The sequence below is a fragment of the Suncus etruscus genome, chromosome 4 (assembly GCF_024139225.1).
Source record: "Suncus etruscus isolate mSunEtr1 chromosome 4, mSunEtr1.pri.cur, whole genome shotgun sequence".
In the NCBI taxonomy this organism is placed as follows: domain Eukaryota; kingdom Metazoa; phylum Chordata; class Mammalia; order Eulipotyphla; family Soricidae; genus Suncus; species Suncus etruscus.
The window spans coordinates 114656339-114667281 of NC_064851.1; the positions used below are offsets into that span (position 1 = coordinate 114656339).

At 37.6% G+C, this 10943-nt stretch overlaps 1 long non-coding RNA gene across 1 annotated transcript in view; it reads right to left on the bottom strand.

The window, feature by feature from the left end:
- Positions 1-655: 655 nt before the first annotated feature.
- LOC126005991 (uncharacterized) overlaps positions 656-10943 on the bottom strand; it is a 44509-nt gene continuing 34221 nt past the window's right edge. Inside the window, exons 2-3 of the long non-coding RNA XR_007494830.1 lie at positions 1332-1416; positions 656-1030 (exon numbers count right to left, since the gene is read on the bottom strand). This is a non-coding gene — a long non-coding RNA (uncharacterized LOC126005991). The remainder of the gene's footprint in view (positions 1031-1331; positions 1417-10943) is intronic.

Here is a 10943-nt window from a genome sequence, read left to right on the forward strand (position 1 = left end):
TCTTCCTATCTCTCATTCTATGTATTTTACTATGAGAGTCTAAGTTCGGAGCATAGTTCCATCTTGCTTTGCTGTCCTGCCTTCACTACTTACTAGGTGTGTGGTCTTACTTAGCCAACTTGCTTCATCTATTGGTACCTAAGTCCCCATCTTAAAAGTAACCTCATAAAAGAAAGTTTCTAGGGAGCAATAAGCCAACACATCTACATGGCTTAGCACATGTGGCAATGAAATTATTATCATGAGCAGTGTCACAGCTGTTATCATTGCCAATCAGCCAGATGCTCAAACCTATGGAACAACTTTGAGAAGCTTAGGGCAAAAATTCAGAATCTACAAAAGGACAAAGGGCAGCATGGTTGTATATTTTTCTTAAGTTAGAGAAGCAGGTCATTTTGCAACAAACTACAAAATGATTGCTGAGCTCTGATCTGGATTCCATCAGTCCTTTGCTTTTCTTTCTGACTGTCAGGCTTACACTTCAACTTGGTTCCTTCATTGACTTTCCTGTCAAATATCCTTTTCTTGTTAACATTCTCATTCCTTCTCCTTAGTCCACATCTCCAAAACAAGACAGTTTTCCCCGATGCCTTCCTTCTTGTCAATGTTCAGTTTTCTGACTTGACTATCTTTTTAAAGATTAATTTCTCGGTAGACCAACTGTGGAAAATCTCAGCTCCTCTGGCCAACATCTTACTCTCCATTGCCCAGATGGAAGAGATCTGGTGTTTGCTATTCTAGCTGCTGAAGTATAAATCATCCCTGCCCACTATCAGAACAGCTGCTTTTTGGGGAGTCCTTGATTTCTTAAAGACAGCCTACTTTTTACATTGTTTCCCTTCCAGATAATCCCTGCAAAGCAGTCTTTGCCTGAACTTGTCCCACGTCCATTCAGCATCTTCCACAGCAGTACCTTGGTCATTCTGCTAGCTCCTCAAGTACTCTTCACCCACAATTCCTCTATGGAGCAAAGTCTTTTTTTTTTTTTTTATCATGTTCAATGTCAGGAGCAGAAAATTAAGTGTGGATCCTGAAAGAAATTATCTTGGCCCACCCAATCACCAAAACCATTTTAAGTACAAATATTCTAATGTAGAGGCAATTTTTAAGGAAAATTTTAAATGGTTTAGAGAAAGAAGGAAAAAAAGGTTTTATCGAGTTCAAATATAATTAAGGGAAGGCTAATTGTTCCTTTATAACTGGCAAAAGATTGCAAAGATAATTCTAAAAATTTATTCTGACTCTATAACGTTATTACTTCAACAAACGTATTGCTAATTCATATCTGTGACTGTAAAGATTTGGAAACTCCTTTTACCCAGAACACTCACATAAAAGAGATCTTCTTCCCTCCCTGGAGGAACAAGCAGCTGCTGTTTCTTCTCTCTGCTCCTGAAGCTCTCTGGAAGGAGAGGCCTGAGGGAAATGAGAGAAGAGAACAATCAGAAGGCAGAAGGAGCCCCTCGAGTTGAATCAGGTCAGATGCACCAGCATCCAGGTGGCACCCAAAGGGAGGGCTTATTCCTATTTCCATTATTCTCTCTAAACTTCAATAATGTGATGGCTGAACTGACATCTAACACAGCTCCTGAGACCTATATCTGATGAAAAAATTTAACTCTTTGTTTGTTAAGGATTACAAATGTCATCACTGCAAAATTAGCACCAAGATTTTGTACACGAGATTAAGTTCTACGGCACATGGGAAGGCTAGATCATAACATTGTGGGATTGTTCTATTTGTTTTATTTATGTTGGGATGCAAACAAAAAGAAAAAAGGAAGGAAGGAAAGAAAAAAGAAAGGAAGGGAGGGAGGGAAATAGGAAGGAAGGAAGGAAAGAAAGGAAAGAGGGAGGGAGGAAGAAAGGAAGGAAAAGAAGGAAGGAAGAAAATAAGGAAGAAATAGAGAGAAAAAAGAGAAAAAGAAAGAAAGAAGAAAGAAAATAAAGAAAGAGAAAGAAAGAAGAAGAAAGAAGAAAGAAAGAAAAAGAAAGAGAAAGAAAGAAAGAAAGAAAGAAAGAAAGAAAGAAAGAAAGAAAGAAAGAAAGAAAGAAAGAAAGAAAGAAAGAAAGAAAGAAAGAAAGAAAGAAAGAAAGAAAGAAAGAAAGAAAGAAAGAAAGAAAAGAAAAGAGAGAGAGAAAGAAAGAAAGAAAGAAAGAAAGAAAGAAAGAAAGAAAGAAAGAAAGAAAGAAAGAAAGAAAGAAAGACAGAAAGAAAGAAAGAAAGAAGAAAGAAAGAAAGAAAGAAAAAAGAAAGACAGACAGAAAGAAAGAAAGAAAGAAAGAAAGAAAGAAAGAAAGAAAGAAAGAAAGAAAGAAGAAAGAAAGAAAGAAAGAAAGAAAGAAAAAAAGAAAGAAAGAAAGAAAGAAAGAAAGAAAAGAAAAGAAAGAAAGAAAGAAAGAAAGAGAGAAAGAAAGAAAGAAAGAGAGAAAGAAAGAAGAAAGAAAGAAAGAAAGGTAGGAAGAAAGAAAGAAAGAAAGAAAGAAAGAAAGAAAGAAAGAAAGAAAGAAAGAAAGAAAGAAAGAAAGAAAGAAAGAAAGAAAGAAAGAAAGAAAGAAAGAAAGAAAGAAAGAAAGAAAGAAAGAAAGAAAGAAAGAAAGAAAGAAAGAAAGAAAGAAAGAAAGAAAGAAAGAAAGAAAGAAAGAAAGAAAGAAAGAAAGAAGAGAGACATGGTCTCCCCAGCAACGTAAACCAGGGTTCAACAAGAAGTCTAAGTAACAGTCTGTCCAGAGAGAAAACAGAACAGCAGCCAAAAAGCCTTAAGACTTCAAGCACAAAAGAGAACCTATCATGATTTCAAATTTGACTCTGAATCGGCAGAGCAAGGGCTGTCTCTGTGCTTGCCACCCTAGGTTCAGTCATTTCCCTTGAAATGATGGTTAGTTAACTAGCAGTGTCAATATTTGAGACTCACCAAGGGGTTAGGAAGGTATGACACACACGTCCTTTATTTTATTTTATTTTTTGCAAAGTCAGGAATATTTTTATTCTGAAATAACCTGAAATAAAATATTTTTATTCTAAATAACACAGAAACCCAAACGTTATTTTTCCAGTTTGTTCCCTTCCTATTCATCATTTCAGCTTGGCTTTTCTTATAATTTCTCCAGGTTCTTTATATCTTGCTTCATAGTGTCCAGTTCAAACATCAATTTTTTTAATCATTGACTGTTTTGAGTTCAACTTATTTTTTTATATTTTTAAAAATGACTTTATTTAAACATCGTGGCTTACAAGGTTGTTCATAATACAGTGGTGGTTTGTTTTCCACAGCGACAAAGTTGCTCATCTTTGAGTTTCATTCATACCTTGAACAGCACCTTTCACCAGGGAACATTTTCTATGGCTGAACATATGTGCATCTTTGAAAGAAATCTCTGCTGAGTTTACTGGAAACATAGTCCAAAGGTATCAGAGAGTTTCCAAGAAAAAAGCTGTTGATAACCAGAGCAGCAGGCATACAATGCTTTGGTCACAATCCAAGCATATTGCATGGACTGGAACATTGCAGTTTATAGAAATGAGCCACCTATTTGGATTTACTATTTTTTTAGAGATAAGTGATTTATTCGTTCTTTTTACTAATTACTTTATGTAAACACCGTGGTTTTTAAAGTTGTTCATAATACAGTTGTGTCTAGTCTTCAGTGGTCCACCACCAACCTCACCACTAGTGCAACCTTCTCTCTACCATGTCACCAGTTTCCTACCCAAACCTGTTAAGATTTATTTTAAATTATGGTTATTTTTTTTTTTTTTTTGGGGGGAGGTAATCAAGGGTTACTCCTGGCTCTGTGCTCAGAAATTGCTTTTGGCAGGGTCAAAGGACTATATAGAATGCTGGAGATTGAACCCTGGTCTTTCCTTGGTCATCCAAGTGCAAGGCAAATGCCCTACTGCTGTGCTTTCATTCCTGCCCTGCTCTTCTGTTTTGTTTTGTTTTTGTTTTTGGTTACACCCTACAGCATTCGGGAGTTACTCCTGGCTCTGTGCTCAGAAGTCGCACCTGGCAGGCTTGGGGACCATATGGAATGCTAGGATTTGAACCAGGGTCAGTCCTGTATTGGCCATGTGCAAGGCAAACACCCTACCACTGTGCTATCGCTCCGCGCCCTGTTTTTATTTTTTAAAAAAGCCTCTGGCTCCAGAGAAATAGCACAGGAATTAAGGTGCTTGCCATAAACACAGTTGCCTCTAGTTTAATTCCTAACATCATATATGGTTCCCTAGAGTTCTACCAGCAATGATTCCTTAGCACAGAGCTAAGAGTTAACCCTGAGAACAGCTAGGTATGACCCCAAACTCCTCCACCTTAAAATATCCCCTTCTCTTCTTTATATTATGACAATGACCATGGTCATTATGATAGTACCACACACTTGGTGGTGGTATTTTTTTACACACTTAGTTGTGAGCACTAGAGATCAGATGTTTTGTGTTGGTGCCAGGAATCACCAAAATAGTCGTGCTGCTGGTGTTGCCTTTGCCATGTGGAGTGGTGCCGGGATCAAACCCGAGGTCTCACGCCTGCATGACAGCTGCTCTACTATGAGGAACCCTCTATATCCCTCAGTTAACTGTTCTGTACAGCTGTGAACCTGGTTGTATTTCTGAAAGCAGAGGTTTCTATTCTATCTTTTGTAAGCTGAAATGAATAACATGAAGTAAGGAAGCAATGAAAATCAATGTATAATTATAGCTTAAGGGTCTGCAGGATCCCCAAAGTAACCTACCAAATCATACTGAGGAATATACAAGACCTCCACTAACATGGACATAGAATAAAACCAGGAATGCTGGAAGGAGAGCTTGGTTGAGCTGCTGATGTCCTCTAGAATGATGGCATCTGCTAATTGTGCACACTGCTTCTTCTTCCTTTTGTTGTAAAAGCAAAGATTCCCTTTTGCTCAGCTCTAGTAAAAGATGTTTTCCTGTTGTCTGTAGCCCCTGGATAAAAATGAAAGGTATCAGGATGGTAAATGGAGTCAAGGGGACAAGGATGTGTCCTCTGTCACACAAGGTCTAAAGAAACACTGGAAGAAAAATGTTCAAATGGCCCTTGATGATGGTCCTGATCGGAAGCTCAGAGAACTGAACTGACACAGAGTGAGGGTTAGGGGGGGACACCTGGAGATAGATAAAAGTGGGCTACCTCACTCTCTGCCAGAAGCTGTAGTACAGCCACAGTGTATGCCTTGAATAATAATGAAAGTCACTGCTGAAATGGGAAATTAAAATTAGCAAAAATTCTTTTTTTTATTTTATAAACCATTTTTGTTTGGGGACACACCCATAGGTGCTTAGGGGTTATTCTTGGCTCTGTATTCAGGAATCACTCCTGGTTGCTATATGGAGATGGAACCAGGGATAGCTGTTGCAAAGTAAACACCCTACCCACTGTGCTATCGCTTTGGCCCCCAAATTGGCAAAATTATTTTTGCACATTTTTAAAATGTATTAGGTAGGGCCTCAATGAAAATGGCAAATGATGAGAAGACAATAAAAAATAAATAGGGCAACATTACTCACCTCCCTACTCCCCGCCATGGCGCATGACCTGGTGATTCAGTACTCAGGCCTCAGTGCTGGAGAGCAGGTACTACCAGGAGTCAAAGTCAGGGTCTCACACATACCAGGTATATGCTCTGCTATATGAGTTATCAAAAAAAGGTACCAATGTAAATTTTGTTAAGGGGGGATGAGTGACACGGCACAAATGTTTGGAAAAAGGGCATGGTTATACAAGAAAGCAAAATGGACAATGTAATAAGGGGCAATTAAGAAAAGGACACACAGGGAAATAAGAATTAACAAGCATAAAAGAAAGGGCTGTCTATAGTAAACATGCTTTATTTGAGTTTTGTAATTCTGTTCTAAATCAATGCAAAATCCAAAAGACAAGCAGCTCTTCAGATAAAGTTATGAGGAGACCATTGTTCTTCTTTTATGCACACATTTCAACACGTTAAAATCATAAAAATAAATGAGCGCTATCTATGGCATAATCGTTAATGAGTTTCACAGGAAGCTTCTAAATAGACAAATGAACCGTGTCACCAATTGCACACATGCTTCTTATCTCTTTCCTTGAATTCTGTGCTGCTGTTCCTGCTTCAACATAATGAAGATGGCAGATTCCGTCTCAAACTAGTCACTGCTTCATGGTTTAGCTGGTCTGTTATTTGTTCTTTATACCTTCATATTGGGTTGTATATGCCCAGTTCCCTACCGAACCATTACTAGGGGCCTTCCATTTTACCCCTGATAACTTGAAATGCTCTGTTTTTGGCTTTGAAGACAATGTACTCCTAATTTCTCCTATATTCCTTGCTCAAGACTCCTTCCTTGCATGCCAGTGGTCCCTCAGATGAATAGGTGGATGTGTCTGTGGGTCTCAACTCCACTTCTTTCTCACTCTATAATTCAATTCAGGAGGCACAATGGTGAGGCTCATTAGAGCTAGCAATACATTGTCAGGGTCTTGCTACTTTTTGGTTGTGTGTGTGAGAGATCGTAGGCATGTTACCTAACATTTCTGAGGTTTCCTCATCTATAAAATGGGATCAATAATAGAAGGAGTGTAAGGAGGCACATTCCAGGTAAAGTTACCTGGAATCTTCGTAATGTTTATCTAATAAATTAATTCCTTCAACTAACCATTTAGTAAACTGAATTTATTAGTTATTTAATTGGTAACAGTTAATACTTTGAACTTAAAATCATTTATCATTAGGGAAATTCAAATCAAGACCAATGGGATACCATCTCACATCAGTGAGAATGACACATAGAAAAAGTGAAAACAATCTGTGCTGGTGGTGAAAAAAGGAACTCTTATCCACTGTTGGGAATGTGGTCTGGTTCAACCCCTGTGGGAAACAGTCTGAAGGGTTCTCAGTAAACTTAGAACTAAGTTACCACTTTTGGGTATCTATTCCCAAGACTTAAAAATATCCATTCAAAAGGACGTGAGCCCACCATCATTCATGGCTTCAATGAGTCTAATGACAAAGATATGGTGTCCAATGACAGGTGAAGGGATCATTAAGATGTGCTACATAAACACAATGGAATACTATGCAGCTGCAAGGAACTATGAAATCATGCAATTTTCTGAAACCTGGTTGGAACCGGAAGATATGTTGAAGAATAAAAACAGAAACAGAATGACTTGACTTATATGTGATATATGAGATAACTATATTAGGAAATGAAGTAAAGTGGGGATGCCTAGATTACACTTGACCACTGAGCCTAGGGAGGAAAAGGACAGAGAAAGAAAAGATCTCTGTGCATCCAAAGCACAGACTCAACAGCTGAGAAGATCTGCTGAAACCACCATGTGCCTGCAAAAGAGGCAGATAGGGTTTGGAGGAGAGGTGAGAGATGACTGAGTATGGGAGCACTGGTGATCGGAGTTGACACTGGCAGCAGGATTGGAGTTGACATAGTATGTGCCTAAAACTCAACTATCAATCACTTTGTAAGCCACAGTTCTTTCATTAAATAAAAATGTTTTAATAAATAAAGTTTAAAAGTTAGAACAAAGGTCACTTGTCAAATTTGAGCAATGCATGTTAAATTAATCTGTGGGAAATTATCTGAGTTGTCAAGTAAAAGAAAATAGTACATTAAACTCAATACAAGTCTTTAAATTGGTGTTATCTAATTCTCATTGAACACAAGAACATTTTTATCAGGTTGAGAGTAAGTGAGATAACAAGAAACTAGGGATAATTTTTCTAAAGACAGGAGATCTTATTAGTCAATATGAATCAAATGAATAAACTTTCTTTATGGTCAAATTTGTTTTAATATAGACAATGCAGGGTTTCAGGATCCTAATTTTCTCTATTCCATACTTTGCTGAGTTCTAGTCAGTCGTCTTAACCAATTTTCTGCTAAACATTTTCAACTGTGTCTACATTTCCATGAATTTTTTTGGGGGTGGGGGTTTGGGCCACATCCGGCAGATGTTCAGGGGTTACTTCTAGCTCTGCACTCAGAAATTGCTCCTGGCAGGCTCAGGGAACCATATGAGATGCTGGAATCTAACCCGGGTCTGTCCCAGATCTGCTGCATACAAGGCAAACACCTTACCATGTACTATCTCTCCAGCCCATCCATGAATGTATTTATTTATTGGGGGGAGGAGAGGGTATATCCAGTGGTACTCAGGGGTTTCCTTGGCTCTGTGCTCAGAGATCATTTCTGGCAGTGCTCAGAGGATCATATGCTGTACTGAGGATTAAACCAGGATTGGTTGTGAGGTAGGCGAGTGCCTTAACCTCTGTGCTATCTCTGACCCAAGTCTCCTTAAGTTTAATTCACAAACTGAGTCATTTCTGTCTTCCCACTTTTGTGCCACCCAAAATTGTTCTTTGTATTTTCCTAAGATGAATGAAAGCACCATTCATCCAAGAGTTCGGTTCTTTAAAAGTTAATCAAGTCTCCTCCCATTCTTTTTAGTCATAAACAGGAAATCCTAATAGGTTACTATTGGCTTCATGACTACTTTCTCTTGGATTTCTACTAGATCTCTGTTCTCCCTCTTTCCTCTCATACTGTCCTGCCCTCACATTACAGTCAGAAGTTCCCTCCTTAAATATTGCTTTCATCACCATCTTGCTCACTTTCAAGATAAAATCCTTATAAGATATTTTGTCTTGTGTTTTAAAACTGAAGTAGCATTGCATTATAAGTCTTTGGTATGTATCATTGAATATATTCTGTGCATATATTGTTCATGTACATAATAAATATAAATATATATATATAATATATATATATAATATAATAAATAGGGTTTTTTTGTTTTATTGTTGACTTTTATGACTTCTTTGTATATTTGGACTACACTTTGTCTTATATGGACTATGCTAATATTGTCTCCCATTTTAGGGGATGCCTTTTAATTTTGAAGCAGTGTCTTTCTGGAGGGTTATTATTTGATATTGTCACATTAGTTTTTTAATTTTGATTCTCTTTTGGAGTCAAGTCCTGAAATCCTCCTGTATATTTACTGTTCAGAGTTCACTAACCATCCAAGTTTATCCTGCACTCTGCCATCATCCCCTTTGTCATGACTTACTTCTCTTCCCCTTCCCTTTTTGGTAATCGCTAGTTGGTTTAAGAGTCTAAACATTTGTTTGTTAATTGGCCTAAGAGTCCAAACATTTCTGTTTGTTTTATTTAGTTCTTCTGTTTGCTTTCTTTATGTGCCACCACATGTAGATGAAATTATACATGTGTCTTTCTCCTTCTGGTTTATTTCACTAAGCACAAAATTCTTTCAATTCATTCATGTTTTTGCAAATGGCAGCATTGCATCTTTTCTGCTATTTACATTACTACCAATAATGTAGAATGGTCTATTCCCCCACAGCCTTCTTTACACATTTTTCTTGGCTTTTGGTAATTAATAGCCACAATCACAGATGTGAGGTGTTTATTTTGATTTCATTTTCTTAGAAATAAGAGACAGGTATCTTACATGGGTTTATTGGCCATTTGTATGTCTTCTCTGGACAAGTTCTTATGCAAATCCTGTCCCTGTTCAATAAAGAATAGGGTTGTTTTTTGGTTTTTGTTGTTGTTGTTGTTGATTATTTTTGTTTTGTTTTTGGGTCACAGCTGGCGGTGCTCAGGGGTGACTCCTTACTCTGCACTCAGAAATCACTCCTGGCAGGCACAGGGGACCATATGGGATGCCGGGATTCAAACTACACAGTCCGCCCTGGATAGGCTATGTGCAAGGCAAATGTCCTACTACTGTGCTCTCTGGCTTCTTGTTGATTTTTATGAGTTCTTTGTTTATTTGGGCTACCTATACCTTGTCTTATATGGGCTGTACAAATATTTTCTTCCATTTTAGGGAATGTCTTTTAGTTTTGATGCAAGTGTCTTTCTGATAGTGTATTTTAGTTTAATTTTTTAAACTTTGATTCTCTATTGGAGTAAAGTCTTCAGACATATCTATAAGATTGAAATCAAGATGAGTATCACCTATGTGCTACTACTATGTATTTACAGCTTCAGATCTTTAACCCAAATTTTTGAACCCCTTGGAACTGAGACTTGTCTATATTCATAGACTGCTTTTAATTCTTTCTTGTAGAGTCACTATCCAGTTTTCCCAGTATCATGTATATACTTATTTATTTAATCTGTTACTTTAGGGACTTAACTGGCAGTGCTACTTCCAGTGGTGTTGATTTGGGGGATTCAGTGCTAGAGATGGAATTCTGGAATTTGGAATACAAGGTATGTGGTTACTACTTTGAACTAATTCCCCGTCCCTCAATGTTAGTTTTTGAATAGCCTACCATAAGTTGTAGGCTCCTATGTTGTAAATGACTTGTCCAATATGCATGGTTTTACTTTGAGACTCTCAATTCTGCTCTATTTATCTGTGTGTCTTTTTTTTTAATCTCAATAACTTGTTAATTTAATTACTAGCACTTTGTTATGTGGTTTGAAGTTGGGAAATGTGATATATTCACCCATGCTTTTTTTTTTTTTTTTTGGTTTTTGGGTCACACCCAGCAGCGCTCAGGAATTACTCCTGGCTCTACACTCAGAAATTGCTCCTAACAGGCTCAGGGGACTTTATGGGATGCCAGGATTCGAACCACCATCCTTCTGCATGCAAGGCAGACGCTCTACCTCCATGCAATATCTCCAGCCCACCATGCTCTTATTTTTTCCATAGAAATCCTTTTTGCTATTTTGTATCTTTTGTAGTTCCAAATAAAAGTTATGATTTTTTTCTATGTTCTGTGAAGAATATTTGTTTTTTGTTTTGTTGTTTTCAGGTCACACCCAGTGATACTCAAGGGTTACTCCTGGCTCTATACTCAGTACGTGTTGCTCAAGGGTTACTCTAGCTCTACATACACCTGGTAGGACTCAGTACAATGGTACCTTAACCCTGACATTGATA